We start from the raw sequence: 18,805 nt of genomic DNA, 5'->3' as shown, positions 1-18,805 counted from the left end.
CACTTTCGGAGCCAACACCACACACCCCATCTTTCTCTGTATCTTCTCCGTCCACCAAAAAAAGGAACTTAATAGAAACAAATATATTTTTGGACATTCAACTATTGTCCAGAGTTTGGTTTATGCCTAAAATCTAAAATCTTTAGCCACCATCAATATGGGCCAAATTTGGTATCTAGCTATTCTCAAAGGTGGTTAATTTTCATAAACTAATTCATTTTAATAAAAAATAAATGTTTTCTAAAAGTATAACCTTTCTATTGGTCATCTATTTTGAGTTATTTGTATCTTGTTTGTAGTTATTCCTAGTGTTTTGTTGCTCGTAGTCATACTCGTTATTTATTTAGATTAACATTTTATGATATATTAAACTGAGAGATCAACCAAGAGAACCAATGCTCAAATTAGAGTACAAAATATGCTGTTGTTAAATTGATCAAATTATTTTTAGATGGGTAGCATTGCTATAGTAGGTGCAGATGTTATGTTTACTTTATAGAGCCAACCAAATAGTTAAAATGCAATTGGGTTCTTGCGGGAGGTGATAAGGATCACTTTTCCATTTACGCTACAAGATAGAAGCTAAAAAAATCATTCCCCACTACTCCTCATTCAATCACCACTAGAATCACGCCAAAATTATATACTTCTCACTTGCTTCTTCACCAGAATCACTTCATTAGAGAACAGTAAGTAAAACTCAAGAATTAGGAAGGAGACCTGTACCAAAACTACCCCATAGTCTACAATGGATTCTCTTGGTCAATATCAGGTATAATATAGTGTAAAATGATGATTTAACTAAGTGCTCCCTCCGTTCCAAATTATAAGTCGCTTTGACTTTTTTGGTTCATCCATTTTGCTATGTATCTAGATATATTATTATATCTAGATGCATAGCAAAATGAATGAACCAAAAAAATCAAAGCGACTTATAATTTATAACGGAGGGAGTAACAAACTTCATTACGAGTAATAAAACACTAAGTGAACAAATAACATATGAATACTCCAAATAGAGTACCAATACATAAACTATATTCTTAGAAAAAATTTGGTATTACTTTTGTATTTTTTTTGTTTTGAAATGACTTAGTTATAAATTTTCAGAAAATATACTAGGTTTTATAATCTAAAAAAATACAAAACCACTTTTGTAATTAGTTACATGGCCAAATTTGTCCAGTATTAAATAATACAGTGGTCAAAGACTTCTGGTTTTAAAGTTGCAAGACTACAAAAAACAAACTCAACAATGGTTAGATGGCAAAAAAATGAACTTCTCCCTAAAACAAATACAGAAAATCCATGATTCTTATGGGTACATTATACTAGTTTATTTTATAGATGGGTGAACGAAATGTCAATACTTGCCCTCTATCCCAAAATAAAGCAACATCTCTCTTCTATCGTTCACATATCACATTTCTTTCTATCTTGGTTTTCGAGTAGACATAATATTTTTTATAAGAAACTATTTTTTTTCTCTGTTCCTGAATTACACTACCAGATCATTATTTTACATAGTTGGCACCTTATTAATGGCTATAAAAATAATTCTATCTTTTGGGTTGGGATTGTTCTAAGTACCACTATAAATTAAAGCAAATCCACACCACCCGGTACATATACATCATTAACTATAAGAACAATTCTCCAAGCTATATGATTTTCTTATAAGTTATAACATTTATACTTAGATGTTTACCTGGTGTTATTCATCGCATCAGTTGATGAGATGAAATTTAGATTGTGATTGGTTTGGAGAACAACTTGGGACACGACTAGACTCTTATCAATACTTCAACAACATTTGCATCCTCTTTCTGGTCACAAATAAATAACACTTTAAGGTTGTCCGTCCGTGTTCCAAATTTTAAGTTTTTTTTTACTATAAGGTACATTTTTGTCTGTTGATTTTGAATGTTCGGAAGTGATACGAGTATATTTGTTCTGAAAAATAGTTTATAAATATATCCATCTTTTTATATTTTAGATAGTTGGAACAAAAAGTAGCAGCCAAAGTTTGGAATCTTCCGACAATTTCAAAACATAACTTATGTGTGACAGAGAGAATACTACAAATGGTTTCGAAAGACTAGACATTTTCTCAGATGATATTTTCTGCTGCATCTCACTATTGTAAGATTGCAGACCGTTGATTCCGCTCTTATACCTAGCTTATATGCTAAGTTTTCTGGAAATGTAGGCCATGCTGGGAGAGGATGCATGGACCTACTCTTTCAGTATGGAATTTCGTGTTTTGCACAAACTGCTCGATCCATTATACTTGACAGACAAATATGCTGCTGACAGATAATTTATTTTAACCACCTCTCATATTTGGTCCCCGTACGTATGAGATGTGTGTGATGCATGGGGGCCTTTTCTTTCTCTCTAATACAAAGAAGGGCAGCTCTCCTGCGTTATTGAAAAAAAAAATGCTGCTGACATGTAGCTGATTAGAGGTAGTCTCAATGAGCTCCATCGATCAGGTAACAATCTTCCAAGCGGTTAAAACTTGCAATATTCTCAAAAGTAATGACATAGGAGGTGCACAATGCAAGCGCAAGGTCAAAACACCATTGCTCTACTTGGCACTTGCTGTAAGAAAACAAATTTAAGTAGAAGCTCATGTGAATTTTACCTTTTCATGCTTCTACTGTAATCCATGCTAAAAGTACTATGACAACGTGGGAAATAATTGTATATAGAATGATGCATGGACCTACTGTTTCAGTCTGGAATTTTGTCTTTAGCACAAACTGCTCAAACCATGAGACTTGGCTGACAAAATATGCTGCTGACATGAAGCTGATTAGAGATAGTCAAGTGATCTTGAATGGGCTCCATCGATCAGGTAACAATCTTCGAAAGCAGTTAAAACTTGCATTGTTCTCAAAAGTAATGACAGAGGAAGTGCACAATGCTAGCGGAAGCTCAAAACACCATTGCTCTACTTGGCACTTGCTGTAAGAAACCAAATTTAAGTGAGACTCATGTGAATTTTCCCTTTTCATGCTTCTACTGTAATCCATGCTAAAAGTATTATGACAACGTGGGAAATGATTGTATATAGAGCGACGAATCATGAACGTCAGAATCACTGTAGACAGAAACGGCAATCATAGCCTCAATTCATCTAGGATATTTGGACGATAGAGAGCATACAATGCCTTGAATAAAATTCTTCTTAAGTGAGATATATTGACTGAAATAAGAAAAAATCTACTCAAGAGGGCAAACAATGTTCAGAATAAAATTTCAAATACTTCCATATTTGTAGAACACAAGTAATATAATCACTCAAAAGTAAAAACAAGCCGATGCAAACTTTGGAGAATCTGAAAAATCACAAAGAACAAGCAGCCATATTCACCAATCTAATGTGGCTTTGCAAGACGGTGTCATGCACTCAGCTATAGGAATTAAGCAGCCCGTTGACAAACATACTGTTTAGTTCATGTGCCTTGAATAATAGACTTGGTTTTCTACCTTCAGAAAGCTGCCAAAATACGGCTATCTTGTTAATGTTAACTAAATGACAGGCTGCCATTTCTACTCCAATCTACTCGGTATTTGTCATAGACAACCAAACTAAATTTAATGTTCACGCAAGTGATGCTCTCAGTAATGTAACTATCGCAGTTCATGACCATTACTAGGAATTCAGTAGCAGGATATGCTGTAACAATTATCACTAAGAGGTTACAGACAACATCCCTGATATAAAATATATGATTCAATGAGAAACAGCTACTGAGTGTAACAATTATTATAGTAGCAACATTAATAGATACACCGAGTAGTTTGATTCATGATTTCTTGTTCTACGTAATGTAACATTAAATTCATTCGATTAATTTATTATTAAGGAATGGCAGGTAGTAGTAAATTAACTGTGTGTTTATTTTCTGTAAGGTAGTTGATACATATTCATCAAGAGATGCATCTCAGTCAAGGTTTTAAATCTCCGGCTATAGCCGGAGATAGCTGCTAGGGATGGGAGCAGCTAAGAGATTCAATTTTTTGTGCTAAGAAAGCTGAGGCGCTAATAGCGCCATTTAGCCGGTGATACCGCAGCTAAAGCGCAGAGCCTGGCCCAAGAAGTAAGCCAGCCCAACTGGCCCAACACCAGTACGTAACCCTATCTCAGCAGTCACTGTTCTCCAGTATCCAGCGCTCGCTCTCCAGCTCTACACAAAAAGAGGCGGCGGCTGTGCCCTTCGCCTGCGGCGTTGCAGAGGTGACCAGCAGGCGGCGGCCATGCCCTTTGGCTGCGGCGTCGTGGAGGCGACCAGCGGCGGCGGCTTCGAGCGGTGTGACCAGCGGCGACGGCAGCTGTGCCCTTCGGCGGCGGCGGTGTGGCGGCGACTGGCGGTGACTGATGCTTCGAGCGGAGCGATCGACTGGCGGCGGCAGTGGATTCGGAAGGAGTCAGCTGAGCATGCTGCGGCGTGGAGGCAGCTGAGCGTTGAAGCACTGAAGCAGCAGCACCAAAGGCAACGCCATAGCACAACGATCTGCCAAGCTTCTTCTCTGGTCAGCGCTCACCATTCTCCTCTCTGTTTTTTGCTTGTATGTTGTAGATCTTACTATATGTGAACAAGATGTCAATATTTGTTACCTGGGATCTCTCCTATGAACTGGTTATGAATCAATTAGTGATGGTTATCAAGTTTTGCCAATGTCTTGTGTGTTTTTTCCTATTTTTTTTTTGTAAAAAAACAGCTAAATGGCTTAGCTGCAGCTATCTCCGGCTATAGCTACGTTTAGCTGCTGAGGAGGTCAGCAGCTAAGAGGCTTAGCCAGAGATTTAAAACTTTGATCTCAGCACTAATACACAGACGGGCTTTCCTCCCGGTGGGGAACCCCCTCTAGTCCCGGTTCCCCTCTAGTCCCGGTTCCCCACCCGGGAGTAAGCATCCGGGACTAAAGGGGGGGGGGGGGGGGGTCCTTTAGTCCCGGGTCAGGAACCGGGACTAAAGGTCCTCCCAGCTTTAAAAAAAAATAATGCCTCCCACCGCTGCGTCCCGTGAGATTCGAACTCAAGACCTCATGCATTGCCTCGCGCGTAGCTTACCACCCCACCTACACAACACATCTAACAATGGATGGGATGCTACCCTTTTGAACTAACCCATCGGGGGACCTTTAGTCCCGGTTGGTGTTACCAACCGGGACTAAAGGGTCCTTTAATCCGGGTTGGTGTTACCAACGGGGACTAAAGGTTGGAGGACTTTTAGTCCCGGTTGGTGGCTCCAACCGGGAGTAAAGGTCGACCTTTAGTCCCGGTTGGTGTCTCCAACTGGTAGTAAAGGTCATCTGCCACTGTGCCGAGCGCAGTAGCCGTTGGGCAGGGACCTTTAGTCCTGGTTGGAGACACCAACCGGGACTAAAGGTCTCTCTACCGGGACTAGAGCCCATTTTAGCCTTGGATGAAAGGTCTGTTCTCTACTAGTGCAGTACAGTGGAACTACAGCTCACTTAGCATGACTACATGCACTGTAATCTACTTCTGGAATGAAGTAGCAGTCGATTAGCATCGTTGATGAACTCGCCAAGTGCCAAAAGTATTAGATACAGACAAGTAAATATGGTTTCCTAACATTCCTATGCTTTTGTTTCGAAGACATGAAGCAGACTAGGTATATTTCTTGTTCATCGGAACCTATCTAGTGAAACATTGCAACAATTAACAAAACTAGGAACTAAGTGCCCTCTCCTTGATTAACCATAACAAATGATAACTGCATCAAAACAGAAGCCGTATTCGGGCACGACACATATTACATATGCTAAGAATGTAAGGAGGAATCATGAATATTAACATTCCCTTGTAAACAAGAACATGTCTGTACGGTTTTACCAAATTACTATGATCTACACTAATGAAAACATTAAAAATTACAGTCTAGGAATTGTTATGCAAATGCAACAATCTGTTCTGTTAAAAGGCAATGCTACAGTATAAAAGTTTGATCAATCACTTTTATGAAAACAAAAAAAGATAAGAATAAACTACAGGTGATTGAAACATATAAACAGTGAGGATTGTCTTAGCAGACAGTGCTGAAGATAGATACGTACAGTGCAAATGAAATTAAACATGTAATCATGTCAAGTCTAAAGCTACGAGCATAGAGTGTAAGAGTCCTCCTGGTGAAGGGGGCTGTGGCTAGGGCTGGGAGCAGAGGCTATGGTGGAGGGGAGGTGGCGGCTAGGGTTTGCGGAGAGAGGAGAGGGAGGTGGCGCAGAGACAGAGAGGAGAGGGAGGCGCGGGAGAGAGAGGAGAGAGGGGAGAGGGGTAGGAAAGCCCTTAGGCTACTTTTTTCTTGATCTCAATGATTACATAGCCTCTCTATTTATAGTCCTGAGTAGACTTGTATCCTAAGTAATCTAATGAAGGAAGTCCTTATAGATATGGACTCCTCACTATCTATCTAATCTCAACCGATCCTATTCCTATTCTCTTTCCTTTATTGAAGATCCCATGAGTATGGATAGTGGAGCGGCGGAAGCCCGCCCTTGCCGTGTGCGCCTACCCCCTAGGCAGTGCTATTGTTGCCCTCCGTGGCGGCGCTGCTGCTGCCCTTGGTGCCTGGGCTACATCGGCCTTTAGCCCCCATTAGGCGTATGACATCACTCTCCCTTCTCCGATCAGTGCGTCCTCACGCTGAATCAGTGTCCAATCGTTGACGCCTTCTGGTGGTAGCCTGATGCCCCAAGGTATGTCTGCAATTTGGACTGTGAGGTGGCCCAAAGTGTCATTGAAGGGGGTACTGTTGATGTTGTAGTTGGAGAACTGGAAGTAGTAGCTGCAGGAGTCGAAGTAGCCGTTGATGTAGTAGCTATTGGTTGTGGAGCCCAACATTGGCTCACGGGCGTGGCGTGCTGCAGTTAGGGTGGCACCGGGGAGGGTTCCGGTGAAGTGTAGCACCTACATGACCCGCGGAGGTCATGGAAAATTGTATACCTGGCCAGCATCAACTTGGCCTATGATGAACCTGCACAGTGCCGTGTTGTAGTCCGCTGGAGAGATGAACGGGTGTCCATGGCCATGCAGCCTGCTGATGTAGATGTCCTCAATGGTGAGGAATTGTTGACCATTGTTGTCGAAGAATACGTCCACTGCTGATGGTAGTATGCATTGGGGCTCGTCCTCTATCAATAGGATGCTCGGGGGGAATGCCCGAGTCGTTGGAGCAGATGCCTTGCGTGGAGGCCGGTTGCTAGAAGATGGGGGCTTGTCGTCCCTAGAGATTCCAGTAGGTCCTACAGCAAAGGCGATGTCGCCAGTATGTAGTAGCGACTGTTGTAGATGATGATTCTATGGTGCAGTGTCCATACTAGTGCCGCTGCCTAGACTTCGATGGTGGCGGAGATTATCTAGAGTTCATGTTCATACGTTGCGGTTAGGCGAAGCTGTGCGAGGATGGCGTGGTCGGTGGTGTCATCGGAGTATGTGGTTGTTCCAGTGTTGTAGTCAATCCGCGGGAGGAGTGCCTTTGCCGGCGTGTTGTAGGGTGTCTGAGCCGCTACAGGAGGAGATGGTGCTGAATCATGCTCCATCTTGCCCAATGGGGCATGAACTTCCCATTCAGCTGTGTGGTCGGGGTCGGTGTCGTAGTCGGGGATGGCTTGCAAGGCGTCGATGGTGATGTTAAGGCCAGAGGGTGCTCTGGTCTTGTCGTTGACGTGTGGAGTAAGCAGTGTTGGTGGAGAGTCACAAGATGCCAGGGCCGCAACGAGAGAAAGTGGAGCTGACGTGTGTTCCACCCTTCCTGTCGGTGCATCCCTTGCCCACGATGGTGCGTGGTCGAGGTTGGGATCGATGTCGTTGTTGGTGTTGGGGATGTCCCTTGCTGAGTCGGCTGCTGTAGTCTCCTGATGCTCCTGGTGAAGCTCGTTGGTGATGCCAACGTGTAGTACGTAGGTGGTGAAGTTGTTGACATAGTCATGTCTGATGCCGGTGTGCCTGGGGGTTGCAAGGTCGCCGATCGTTTCCCGGTCGATGGGCGGGCCAAAGTCATGGACGATGCGTTGGGTGAAGTTCGCCCACTCGTTCATGGGCTCATGTCTTGTTGAGCGGAGGAACCATAGTTGCACCGCATCTGTCAAGTGGAAAGCTACATACCGAACATGTTGATCTGTAGGTAAGCGTTGCAGCTTGAAGAGGAGTTGCATCCGGGAGAGCCACGGTGATGGATCCATGTAGCCAACGTACGTTGGGGTTGTTAGCCGGGTTGTGATGGTTGACTGGAGCATTGTTTGTAGTGGCGTTGCCGAAGTGATCAGGCTTTCCTAAGATGGAGACGGGGGGCGCCTGCTGCGCTGGCGGCTGGATGGTCAGTTGGGGTAGGTGGTGGCCTGCCTAGGCTGGCTGAGCGGTCATTGGATGGACTAGGAGCCGTCTTGGGGTGCCAGGGCACAGCAGCAAGGGCGGCTGCAGTGCTAGTGGTGCCGTGAACAAGTTGTTCGACATCTCTCTGACTATCTCTGAGGTGCCGGATGAGTGGGGCTCCTCCATCTTGGTGTTGAGGAAGGATTTGCTAGCGGAGATCATGACACGCTTGGTCTCAACTTGAAGGTTGTCGACAGCATCCTTCCGTTCCAATCTGGATTGGGCGCCTTTGATACCGGCGTCGCTGTGGAGACGTTCTTGCTCGATGGCCTAGAGACGTTCATCTAGGTTGATGGGCTACTGATGCATCTCATCAAGATTAGTGGCCAAGGAGGTTCCATCCGAAGATCCCTTAGATGCATCTGCAGGAAAAAGTTTGGGGCTAATTTCTGTGTCGAGTGTGCTGATTGTTGGTGGTGTATGTGGTGCTCCACCTTGGTAAGCGATCACCAGAGTGGTGAGTTCCAGTTGAGGTGGGTCTGATATTGGAGGAGAATTTTCACGGTTAGCGAAGAACTCCTCAAACTTCTTCTGCCAATCATTGAGGACCTTGTGGATGTCATTGCAGACTGCGTCAATGTCGATGGTCTTGGTGGTGGTGGCCATCGGATCGTCTGGTCTCCAGATACCAGGTGTAAGAGTCCTCCTGGCGAAGGGGGCTATGGCTAGGGCTGGCGGCAATGGCTATGGTGGAGGGGAGGTGGCAGCTAGGGTTTGGGGAGAGAGGAGAGGGAGGTGGCGCAGAGACAGAGAGGAGAGGGAGGCGCTTGAGAGAGAGAGGAGAGAGGGGAGAGGGATAGGAAAGCCCTTAGGCTACTTCTTTCTTGATCTCAATGATTACATAGCCTCTCTATTTATAGTCCGGAGTAGACTTATATCCTAAGTAATCTAATGAGGGAAGTCCTTATAGATATGGACTCCTCCCTAGCAATCTATCTACTCTCAACCAATCATATTCCTATTCTCTTTCCTTTATTGAAGATCCTACGAGTATGGATAGTGGAGCGGCGGGAGCCCGCCCTTGCCGTGAGCACCTACCCCCTAGGCGGCGCTGCTGCTGCCCTTGGCGCCTGGGCCAAATGGGCCTTTAGCCCCCATTAGGCGTATGACATAGAGATTCAAACATATATTTCCACTATACTTGTAAAAACCTAAATATATAGAGTGACAATGTTTTTCTTGCTAATACTTTTATTTAGACCAATTAGTTGCCAATGGCCAATGGCTGCTAATGCTATTTGAGTGGAAAATGCATGTTAATGTCAGTCCCAACTGAAACATCATTAACTATAGACTAACAAAAGTCCACAGCGAAAGAAAGTCACTAGTGACTTTCCAAAAATTGATCTAAAGTCAGGGCAACAAAAACAAAATCATAGTCAAGACTAGTTTAGTTTTAATTGAATACGGAATTCAATAAAAAGATCAGATCCCATACTGTTATTGTGTAGGATCGAATTAGCTACTGGTCAATGCCATCCAAAAATCACAGCTCTTGGTGGATGCATGGACTCCAGTGCACTAGAAAAACCATAATTCCCTTTTATTTAATTAGAGGTTTGTTTCAATAATTTAAAACATTAATCTACAAAATCATAATTATTGTTGGACTCCAGTGCACTAGAAAAATCATAATTTACTTTGGTTTAATTAGAAGTTTGTTTCATTAGTTTAAAACATTAATCTACAAAATCCTAATTATTGTGCAAGTATATGTCCAAAGCACATGAGCGTTCTAAAATTATGCAACTGCTGTGGAGGAATGAGTTTATTGGCAAAGATAAATGGTTAAAATTAAACATTATGAAGGAAAAAAATAACACGGTGACAGTGTTAGTTATATTCCTGTTTATATATACTGCTAGCCTACAACAATATGCTACTATTATTTTTAACAATAATGTGCAATGGATGAGTCCATAACATTACATGTAAAAATGGCCTGTCTGCATGCGTATCCACTAATGCAAGTTTTGCTACAAAAAGTAAAAAAAAAAGAAGAAAGAATTTTGTAAACAATGAATGTTCCATAGCAAGAATAATATGTACACTAAAAGTATTCACACATTCGGAGTTGAAAAATAATTAAACCAGCAAATTGCTCTGAAGTTATATATAAAAAACATTAGTAGACCAAGCATGGGACGCACTGATTTTGCAACACAATGAGTGTCTTCTATCATAAATAAGAACTAACTAACCTACCCAATCTTAGATTCCTCAACACGTGTTTGTCAGCAATATATAAGCTGCTCTAGCAAAATATGGTATCCTATTTATATAATTCAAGAACTCACTCTAATGGACAGGTTCAGATGGTGCTTATGTTTTGCAGGACTTCGCCATTTTCTTCTCAAATACTTCTAACAGCACAGAAGGGTAGGCTATCTTGAGATTCTTATAACTTTGGGTCGCCACCACTGCATCCATCACACTTTTACTGGTGATAAATTCAATGCAATCATCCTTAAGCCGGTTGCAGCCATGCTGATAGGCTAAAACCAACGTAGTTGACACATTTTCCACGTCAAGGTTCTCGCAAAGAATGCTTTGACATACTAAACTCAGCCTGTCCACAGCATATCTGTCAGCAGCCTCGATTAAATGCCAGATCATTTCACAGTTATTACTGCCTCCACCATGATAATAGTCCACAGACAAAGAATCATCATAGATAAAATCCAGCAGGGTACTAAACACACCAGCATGCATATCTTGGATTGTTACATGCTGTGCCTTGGCCTCACTCACCGGCCCATAAAGCTGAGCCTTGAAAACTGGTGACCTCATTGCGAGAATAATCTTGTGTGCTGCGAAAGTCTCTCCGCCAACAATGAAAGTTACATCTGTACCTTCCTCTGCATCTAACAGCTTGCCAAGTTGCACCGTGATGTTGGATGGCGGCACCTCAATTTTGTTCAGGAGTCTGGTTGTAGATACGCGTGGTGATTTCTTTACATTGATAATGCATTCGATGGTGAGACGATCATTCTCAAGGTAAGCTGACGACTCGAACGTGCTCCGATCCATAAACATGCCAGTCTGTGGAGCAAACCTGCTATTATCAGCAGAGTTGAACTTCCTGAACTATGTCTTGTGCATCCCTTGTGCTGGCTGTAATCTCGTGACCTCATGAGCATCTCGTGGCCCATCCCCTTGTGCTGGCTGTAATCAAAGATCTCAAAGACATGCTTGCCTTGCTCCGTATCCGCAGTACACGTCGAAGCTGTCGTTGGCGTCGACATGTTGGTGGCGACTGGCGATGGCGAGGAGGATGGCGCGAAGGCTGCGCGGAGCGCGTGCCCTATAGACACTGATGACGAGAAAGGGAAGGCGAGATTCAAAATAGGAAGCAGCCGGAAAGGAAGCAGGGTGTGGTTTCGGCGACCGAAGCTTCAAAAGACACCCGTAGCAGGCGGCGGCGGAGAGCGAACAGATTAGGCCAATTTGTTTTGAGAGGAAGCAGACTAGGACAATTGGGCCTTGGACATGTCAGCAGGGCAATGCTACTCTACTATGTAAAAAAGTATTAAGGCCATACGGAGGCCCATTGTGGCTCCTCTTTTTTCTTTTGCTTTCTTCTTCTTTTTGTGTCAAAAAGAAAATGACATAATGGAAACTGCACCGATGAATCTAGATCCTCTGCTTGAGGAACAGTGGAATCACAAGTAGGAGTATATGGTAGCGCATTTCCACTATCGGTAATGCTACATCTGGAAGGCCGAACGCCTCGCTCCACTCACTGCCGCATGCGCCGTTCGCCTAGAAAACAAAATCAACTCCTGCACGCCTCGCTCCACACCCGCATGCGACGCTCGACTGCCAGCCCTAAAAGATGTGGCACGTAGCTGCCCTCTCCTGGTTTTGACGCGCGGCTGCCTACGAGTCGCGGCAGCACGGTTGCCGGCCCTGCCAGGCGTGCAACCGCCTGAGAGTCGCGGCGCTCGGCTACTGGCCCTGCCAGGTGCGGCGCGCGGCCGCTGCCTCACTGGCCTATCGTGCAACCACCGCCGAGCTGCTGCCTACAAGCACCGCCAGGCCGCTGCCTCCGACGAACTCCACATACCGACGAGCCTCCATCCTCCCAAGCAGTAATGAGATGTTTGTGCTGAAACTGCATGTTACAAGCGTTTGTTTCAAGCATTTCAAATGTTTCAGAGATATATTGCAAGTGTTTTATACGGATGTTGCAAAAGTAGATCGGGATATTGCACATGCTGTAATAGTTGTACACGTTTGTTGCAAGCTCCTGTTCTGAATGTTTCATCTGTTTTTTCCGACGTATGTTGCAAGTGTGTTTATCTGGTTGTTGCATATGTTTTCACGCATGTGATGCATTGTTTTATTTAGATATTGTGTATGTTTACAATGGTTTCAAGTGTTTTTAGGTGTTTTTGCAAGTGTTTCAGATGCATGTTTCAAATGTTTCATTGTTTTTAGACGTATGTTGCAATTATTGTATTTGGATGTTTCAAAACTAGATCGAGTGTTGCTTCTCCTTCCTCGCCTTTTCTGTTGTCTCGCCTCGATGTTAGGCGCGTGAAGGCGGAGATGGTCCCCACTAGCGCGGGCGGGGCCCACGTGCTTGCGGGCAGATGTAATAGGCGAGACATGGGCAGGTAGGCACAGGACGCGAGATGGGGGGGGGGGGGGGGGGGGGGGCAGCGGCGCGTGCGTCTGGGAGTTAGCCATGCCCAAAAACCACAAGTAGGAGTATATGGTAGCTCACTTCCACTTTCTCAATGTTTCTTGTCATGATTATATCCCTCTTGATCCTATATTCATGCACTTCTATTCGAATTAATGCTTGTCTTATTAATAAAGTCAACTGGAGACAGAGATTCATATTTCTAGTTAGTTGTGTGAAGGCCCGATGATGTTAAATCCGGCCAACACACTGATAAAGACAAGATCGTTCGGACCGCACATGGCCAAGATACATAGGGGAGACAGATCTAAACTGTGAGGCAAATCAGTAGGTTGGCTAGGCCCATTCGGTGCTAGTTCTTTGCCCAAAAAACTCACGAACGCCTCCTAGAAAGATCTATTGGGGAGACCCACGGCGGGGTGTCCAGATAAGTGCTGGACAATAAGGGGGTTGGAAGAGCTTGAGGTAGAAGATAAAAAAGTAAGATAGATTGATTTTTTGATGCTTGGATTTATGGATCTCTTGATCGGTTGTGATCCTCTCATGTAAATAGAGGGATGATCTTATCCTAGTAGAAAAATAATTTCATACGGAATCTACAAGTTTCCCATGAGATCGGAAGTTTTCAAAAGAAAATCATGAATTGGCCTTGGATCTTTCAAAACTGGCTCAGGCTGGTTCTAAACGTGGCCTAGGCCAGTTTAAACAGTAAACGGTGCGGAGTCTACACAAATTGGTCTAGGCTGGTTTTTATGTCATCCAGCTCTCCAAACTGGCCTTGGCTGGTTTTTTCTTGTGTCTACTCAAATTTCCCCAATTTTAGTCTAAATTTGATCCCTTTTGTTTGCAGGTGATTTTTCCTTGTGTCCCCTCATATTCACACTTGATACATCAAATGCAAACTTCATCTTCTCTAACGGTTCTTGTCAATCTGCTTGAGAGAAAAGGAAGAGACTAATTTGGCTTGTGCTAGCCATACAAACCGCCGAAGCTTTTTTTGATAAATGATTAACAGAAAGAAACTCCAAGTGCCCTAACTTTTCTTTAATATTAAAGTGCAATCCAACAAAAATAAAATCAACAAATATTTTCACAAATTGTAAATTAAAACGTCAAGTTTTAATATCACTGAATCCATTAACATATCAAGGACAGACATGTTAGACCGTTGCTTGACCGATATCATATTAGACACTTTAAGCTCACTGGCTCTATTGTAAAAATATCCACAAAAATTTTCTTCTAGTTAGTTGTGTCCAAGAACCAATAGAGCAAGACTGCAATAAAGAATACCATAAGAATACAGTACCAGTAAAAGATAATGAAAAGTTACGACTCCTTGTATATTCCATGGTACTAGCTTTCATGTAATCAAAATATGAGGTATGGTTTAGAATAACTCCCAGATATTTTAAAATGCACAGCCAGACTTTCTTCCAGAGATTTATGAAATTTTTTCGTAAATCAGCTTAGAGCTTCATCCCATGAGGCCAGATTGGTGATTTGTGAAGTATTTATATATGCATTAGCTTTCTAGCTCCTAAAATGTGTCTTAGGAGGACTTGGCAACACTGGTTGCTGTTGAATTGCAATCGCCTCGTGTAGTAGAAGGCTGTGGAAAAGTGGCCATTGATAAAGTAGTACACCAAACCCTCCTAAACTAGCCCTATCTATTTCAGTTGATAAATAGGCTAATTTGGGCTGGTTAGCCGATGCATAGCTTGTTTTCCCTTCATAAAATTGAAGTTGAATGACACCTCATATTGAGGTTAAACTAGCAACCGGGCCTAAAACACTAATAGATGCATCTTGAGAAAAAATGGGAATTTCATATCTCTTTTCCCCCGTTTATTATAACCGTCCTTGCTAAGACTTCCACACACATGGATCTCAAAAGGCTTGGCTTGATCAGCTTGTAGCACATTCATCCTATGTAATAAAATGTCTTATGGGAGGCAGACCTCTGTTTTTACCTCAGATATAGATGTAGCAGAAAGAGGATCAAAGTTAATATATCTTGGATCTTCTTGACAACTCCCCGCCAATCCACCTCCAAGCATGCAAGGACATACTCTAGATCGGCAACAGCTTGGGCCTTTGTCCTCTCCTCTAGCATCTTGTGAATCTCCTTAGGAAGTTGATCAGACCAAAGCCTAATGATGTTCGTGGGATTGTTTATTTGGATCTAAAGACATATAATAGTAGATCTGTTTGCTTCTTCCCCAGCAGAGTCGCCAACAAGTATGTGTTGATGTTGAATGTGACCAATACACCGGTAGGGGCTAGATCGTCAGAGGTTGCACATGGCCTAGATATGCAGCGGAGTTAGGTGTAAATGGTGAGGCTGACTTAGTAGCTAGGTCAACGAGACCAATTTGACACTAGTTCTTCTCTTGAAAAACAATGAACACCTTCAAGGAAGACCCATCAGGGAGACACACAACAGGGGTTACCTAGAATCGGCAAGGTCACCTAACAAGGGGGTAGAAGAGCTTGAGGTAAAAGATCGATAAAATGTAAAGATAGATATGTTTTTTATGATTAGATAGATAGATTTCTCAATCGGCCATGATCCTCTCATATAAATAGAGGGACATGGTCATATCCTAGTAGGAAACTTCAACACGTAATTTACATGCTTCCCACGAGATCAGATGAGTTTCAAAGGAAAAAAACACGAGTTGGAGACCAGACTACCAAAATCGGCTCAGGTCAGTTTTCAAAATCGGCCTGGTCCAGTTTATATAGGGCAATGTGGAAACTCAACAAAAACTATCGTAGGCCAGTTTTTCCAGGATGTTGCAAATTATGTTCGATTTGATAAAAATTCAATTCTTTTTGCTTTTTCTTGTTTGCACGTGTTTTCTAATCCATTTTTAGCTCTCCGATCACAAATTGGATGTCAACACTTAGGTATAGACTAATAATTGATAAGGCACCCAGTATATACCGTATTAATATTTTTTAGATAATGGATAGAAATCCGTCCTCACATGTGGATATACACAGCCAAAGATTACATGAGACTTTAGACTCAAAACCTCAAAACTGAGGTACGCAAAAAAAATAAAGAGCAAAAGGACTAAGAGAGCTAGAAAGACTAAGCTTCCAACTTCTATGTCTCTGCTTCAAACTTGCTTTGATCTTGTGCACCGGCAACCTTCGCATTCTAGCTTACTTAGAAAACTCTTGATGTCAATCCTGATCTTGTGCAGTAGTAATCCTTCACATCCTCATTTACTAGAAACTTTGATGTTAAAACGAAGCCACCAAAGTGGAAACCATATGTGGATCTGTAGAGACGACGTCTTCAAGAAGGAACACGATGTAGGGACGCCGCGCTGCCTGTCCAACATGGACAGAGATTTCTCCCGCAAGATCCACACCGAGAGAGGAGATGCATCGACAAAACGCCTCCAAGAAACAACCTTCCAAAGGCATCGTCATTGTCAGCCCAATAGCAAGAGGCCCTGTGTCACCTCCACCAGCGAGATCCGTTTGCTAACATAATATACCGTATTAACATAGTATATCATTTTGCTAACATTTTATTTTCAGCTATCTACATTATGTGGTGCTGCCCTTCTAGCTATTATTCTAGAGTGTTTTACATTCTCAATTGTGGACTTGTGTTGCGCTTACACGCCATAGATTTTTCACATGTCATGGTGTTGCCCTTACATTTCTTGCATATCTATGGTCCACACTGTTTTGATATGTTTGAACTGTTTCGTATCAATGCTTATATTTCTCATGCACTTTAACTAATGCCCTAAGCTGCTAGTGTGGTATATTGGTATTTGGTAAACCTGGTTTTGCCATGGCGATTAAACATATCAGCTTATAGTTCAGAAATTAAATTGCTGTATGAATTCTCCAGTGGGGATGGATCTTGTTCTGAACATAATGGTTGATGATGGATCTATAAGAGTGACCAGGCACTAATAAGTCAAGAGCTTAATTTGTTTCCTAGAGGAACAAAGAGATCTGCTCATCTCTAGAGAGCACGTTTTTTTGGCATATCGTTTCGTGCAGAAGTGTGAGATTTCAACGTTTGGGCCAGGGGCGCCAGTTAAATTGTTGTAGCTGAATACCACATAGTCCAAACACATAACAATTGCCTTCGTTAGTTATATGTATGTTTTGTTACTATCATATGCATGTTTGCTGAGTATGATCCATCATACTTACCCTTGCTTTTGGTGTCCTTTTTGCAGGATATGAGCAACACTGATTAAACTAGGCTGGAAGCATAAACAACTGGATATAGCAAGAGCTGTAGCCCGTATATATATATTTTGTTTTCCATTCATGTAATGTAACAAAATTATCGATAAATGAAGAACGGTTATACTAAGTCATGTCCAGTCATATATAAAAGCGGTGGCTATCCCGTGCAACCCTGTTTAGAGGCATCCATGGGAACTGTCAAGTTTTATCCTGTAATAACAATTGCAAGTGTCTTAACCAAAGCCATTCTGACAAACCACACAACATTCAATAGATGTTTTAGAGGCATCCATGGGAAATGTCACGCATGAATTTATTCATCCTGTAATAACAATTGCAACTTTGCAAGTGCCTTAACAAAACGCATTCATTCTGCAGTTCACAACAAAGCACAAACAATATAATAGATGTTTCCGAACTGTGTGATCACAGTAATACATAGTCGACCGATAGATCAAGCTTGTGATCATCTAGCTACAAGTATTGCATTTTGCAGCACAGATGACAGTACGATGTTTTGACAAACTAGTTGCGCTCACTGCTGGAGGACGATCCAATCTTGTCGATCAAGTTTAAAGTGACGAGTTCTTCTCTAGGAGGATTCGCAACTGGTTCGGGGATCCCAGTCATGTTGTCGTCCTCCTCATTCTTCTTGTTCTCCGCGACCTTGGCCAGCTGGGAAGGACCAGCTAACCCAGCCGTCACTGCGATCCTGGCCAGCTGGGAAGGACCAGCTAACCCAGCCCGCCGTGACGAGCTCTCCGGCGCATCTACCTCCAGCATCGGGTTCCTCCCTATACCGTTCATGTACCGGATCTGTGTGGCGCCATAAATCAACAAGAGGAAGCTCAAGGCGAGTCAGACACAAGCTAATATAAGGAACTCTAGTAGTGCTGCTCGCTTGAATAAAATCATGCATGTATTAGTCTTACCCTCTTTCCTGGCCAGTTAGGGAAGCCGTTCTGGCGGCAGAGGCGCCGGAGGTAGGTGATGGGGACGTTCAGCTCCGTGGCGGCGTCCTTCAGCCGCATGTGGAGCATGCCACGGACGATAGCCCATTTTGGGGGTGCACCCTGCAACCTATTCCTCTTCCCGCCGGCCATGGTGGTGGTATGCTCTTGAGAGTTTGAGATGCGACTTGTGTCTGACGGAGAGGAGAGCGTGTTGGCCGGGTTTATACAGCACAAAGAAGCTAGGGGTAAGGGCATCATCGTCCTGGCGGCGTGTTTATCTAGGGTTTGCCTCCCACAGCGCCGCCACGGGATCAGACGATGGTGCTTGGAATCGATCGAATCACGCAGTCAAAGGATGAAGGGGCCCCTTGCTCTGCATTTCTGGCTAGTTTTCATTATGGGATGGAAATGTGCGCGTCAGTGGCTGGCAGTACTACCTGGCACCTTGTTGGATAAGTACTGGATATAGGTCTGGACAAAAAAACTGAACCTACGAGGATACGACCACCCCAGAGGTATTGCATTAAAAAAAAGATCTGTCCAGAAAACCTTTGAACCCCTGTCTTACCC

General features: G+C 43.3%; 1 pseudogene; it reads right to left on the bottom strand.

The window, feature by feature from the left end:
* Positions 1 to 10,726: 10,726 nt before the first annotated feature.
* LOC136469018 (uncharacterized) lies at positions 10,727 to 18,385 on the bottom strand (annotated as a pseudogene).
* Positions 18,386 to 18,805: the final 420 nt, after the last annotated feature.

This window comes from Miscanthus floridulus, chromosome 8 (assembly GCF_019320115.1).
Source record: "Miscanthus floridulus cultivar M001 chromosome 8, ASM1932011v1, whole genome shotgun sequence".
In the NCBI taxonomy this organism is placed as follows: Eukaryota; Viridiplantae; Streptophyta; class Magnoliopsida; order Poales; family Poaceae; genus Miscanthus; species Miscanthus floridulus.
The sequence above is the reverse complement of the archived record's forward strand: the minus strand, read 5'-3'. Positions and strand labels throughout refer to the sequence as shown.